This window comes from Hemitrygon akajei, chromosome 29 (genome assembly GCF_048418815.1).
Source record: "Hemitrygon akajei chromosome 29, sHemAka1.3, whole genome shotgun sequence".
NCBI lineage: Eukaryota > Metazoa > Chordata > Chondrichthyes > Myliobatiformes > Dasyatidae > Hemitrygon > Hemitrygon akajei.
Window position 1 is genome coordinate 25,958,498 of NC_133152.1, and position 3,935 is coordinate 25,962,432.

A 3,935-nucleotide genomic window follows, 5' to 3' on the forward strand; every position below is an offset into this window, starting at 1 on the left:
TACTTGCCTCAGTCACAGGACTCTGCAGAGTGGTGTGGACAGCCCAGCACATCTGCAGATGTGAACTTCCCATGATTCAGGACATTTACAAAGGGAGGTGCATAAAAAAGGGCCCAAAAGATCATTGGGGACCTGAGTCACCCCAACCACAAACTGTTCCAGCTGCTACCATGCAGGCAGCGGTACTGCAGCATTAAAGCCAGAACCAACAGGCTCCAGGACAGCTTCTTCCACCAGGCCGTCAGACTGCTTAATTCATGCTGTTACAACTGTATTTCCATGTTATATTGACTGTCCTGTTGTACATACTATTTATTAGAAATTGCACATTGCACATTTAAACAGAGACATGAAGGACGTGAAGAATGTAAGAAATAAAGTCTATTCAATTAATCTCTCATTGAGAGAAAAAGGTAAACGTTCCCACAATAGTGGTACAGAATGAACAAATCAGGACAACTGCTGCAACTATGATATTAAAAAAAATCAACTTTATTGTCAAGGGCATACATACCCAGTATAAATGCCATGAAAAATGGCTTTTTGCAGTAATGTCAAATTGCAGACAAAACTTAGCAGGTCAAGCAGCAGCTGTGGGGGAAAATAATTTTGAGCCTAGGTTCTTCATCTGAAATATTTCTACAGATGGTGCCTGGCCCACTAAGGTCCTCCAGCCATTTGCCTTTTTTTTTAAGCAAGGGAATATGATTATTGCTTCATAAGGAAAAGAAACCTTACAAACCAGAGAACATAAATGGGTTAGCAAAAATATGGTTGAAATAAGATGATAGTTTGCCACCTGTGGGAAAATGGGAGACTTTTAAAGACGCTTCAAGTACTGACAAGATACATTCTAACAGGGAAGAAGATCGAACCAAAGCTAGAGCTGCCAAAGGGATATAGAACACAGACGATCTGATGAAACAAATAAAAGTGTACAATACTTGCAGTTGTTACCCAAGAACCAATCCAAATTTCGTGAGTGAAGAGGTATGGTAAAAAAAAAAGACAATAAAACGGGTGAAGAAGTGGCATTAGAATGATATATTTTTTTAAATCACTATACGGATAATTTTTCTCACCCCTGATGGGTGGTGTGCATGTCTTTTATTTTTCCCTTGATCTCGGGTCCTCTGCCAGAGGCCTGGGAGCTTAAGGTTTAAGCACAGTAACCTTGCTGTTCCTAGTACTGCGTTCTTCTGGACTGAAATCTCAGATGTTGTTCCAGTCTCCCAGTCCAGGTGTCACAACTCCATGTGCCCCTATCACCTCCAGGATTACTCTGGCTTTAAACCTTCCACATCCTTTCTATCTGCTCTTTCAAGCCCTGGTATTTCACCAGCTTCTCAAAGTCTTTCTTCCTGATGTTACTGTCATAGAAACATAGATAACCTACAGCACAATACAGGCCCTTTGGCCCACAAAGCCGTGCCAAGTATGTCCTTACCTTAGAAATTACCTAGTGTTACCCATAGCCCTCTATTTTTCTGAGCTCCATGTACCTGTCCAGGAGTCTCTTAAAAGACCCTATCGTATCAGCCTCCACCACCGCTGCTGGCAGCCCATTCCACGTGCTCACCATTCTCTGGATAAAAAATCTTACCCCTGACATCTCCTCTGTACCTACTCCAAGCATCTTAAAACTGTGCCCTCTCATGCTAGCCATTTCAGCCCTGGAAAAAAGCCTCTGTCTATCCACATGATCAATGCCTCTCATCTTATACACCTCTATCAAGTCACCTCTCATCTTCCGTTGCTCCAAGGAGAAAAGGCCAAGTTCACTCAATCTATTCCCATAAGGCATACTCCCCAATCCAGGCAACATCCTTGTAAATCTCTTCTGCACCCTTTCTATAGCTTCCACATCCTTCCTGTAGTGAGACCACCAGAACTGAGCACAGTACCCCAAGTGGGGCCTGACCAGGGTCCTATATAGCTGCAACATTATCTCTGGGCTCTTAAACTCAATTCCACCATTGACCAAGGCCAATGCACTGTGTGCTTTCTTAACCACAGAGTCAACCTGTGCAGCAGCTTTGAGTGTCCTATGGACTCAGACCCCAAGATCCCTCTGATCCTCCACACTGCCAAGAGTCTTACCATTAATACTATATTCTGCCATCATATTTGACCTACCAAAATTAACCACTTCACACTTATCTGGGTTGAAATTCATCTGTCACTTCTCAGCCCAGTTTTGCATCCTATCAATGTCCCACCGTAACCTTTGACGGCCCTCCACACTATCCACACCTCCAACCTTTGTGTTATCAGCAAATTTACTAACCCATCCTTCCACATCTTCATCCAGGTCATTTATAAAAATCAAGAAGAGTAGGGGTTCCAGAACAGATCCCTGAGGCACACCACTGGTCACTGACCTCCATGCAGAATATGACCCGTCTACAATCACTCTTTGCTTTCTGTGGTCAATACAGTTCTGGATCCACAAAGCAATGTCCCCTTGGATCCCATGCCTCCTTACTTTCTCAATAAGCCTTGCATGGGATACCTTGTCAAATGCCTTGCTGAAATCCATATACACTACATCTACTGCTGTACCTTCATCAATATGTTTAGTCACATCCTCAAATTCAACCAGGCTCGTAAGGCACAACCTCCCTTTTACAAAGCTATGCTGACTGTTCCTATATCATATTATGCCTCTTCAGATGTTCACTAATCCTGCCTCTCAGGATCTTCTCCATCAATTTGCCAACCACGGAAGTAAGACTTACTGGTCTATAATTTCCTGGGCTATCTCTACTCACTTTCTTGAACAAGGGAACAATATCCACAACCCTCCAATCCTCCGGAACCGCTCCCATCCCCATTGATGATGCAAAGATCATCGCCAGAGGCTCAACAATCTCCTCCCTCACCTCCCACAGTAGTCTGGGGTACATCTCATCTGGTTCCGGCGACTTATCCAAATGCTTTCCAAAAGCTCCAGCACATCCTTTTTCTTAATATCTACATACTCAAGCTTTTCAGCCCGCTGTAAGTCATCCCTACAATATCCAAGCTCCTTTTCCGTAGTGAATACCGAAGCAAAGTACTCATTAAGTACCTCTGCTATCTCCTCCAGTTCCATACACACTTTTCCACTGCCACACTTGATTGGTCCTATTCCCTCATGTCTTATCCTCTTGCTCTTCACATACTTGTAGAATGCCTTGGGGATTTCCTTAATCCTGTCCGCCAAGGCCTTCTCATGGCCCCTTCTGACTCTCCTAATTTCTTTCTTAAGCTCCTTCCTGCTAGCCTTATAATCTTCCAGATCTCTATCATTACCTAGTTTTTTGAACTGTTTGTAAACTCTTCTTTTCTTCTTGACTATATACAACAGCCTTTGTACACCACAGTTCCTGTACCCTACCATCCTTTCCCTCTCATTGGAATGTACCTATGCAGAACTCCACAAATATCCCCTCAACATTTGCCACATTTCTTCTGTACATTTCCCTGAGAACATCTGTTCCCAATATATGCTTCCAAGTTCCTGCCTGATAGCCTCATTTTTCCCCTTACTCCAATTAACTGCTTTCCTAACTTGTCTGTTCCTATCCCTCTCCAAAGCTTTGGTAAAGGATATAGAATTGTGTCATTTGAGATTGCCACATCAATTAATATTGCTTTCTTCTGTTCCTTGTCTACTATTTGTGTGGTTGGTTTGCCAGTACCTGCTTGCCAGTCTGTATTTGGAAGTCCCAGAGGATCTTAGCTCTGTCATTCTCCTCTACCTTCTTGGGTGATTAAAGGGTATAAATAAAAATGAACTCTCAGATAGAAACCAATGGGTTGAGAAAAACTGTTGTGCCTCAGAGTGGAACAAGTTAAACAATTCCTAAGTGGTCAGGACTAAGAGCAATTTTTTCTTAAAAACATGAACAGCATGTACATGTGCAGATAATAACGTCAACCATTCTGAATGG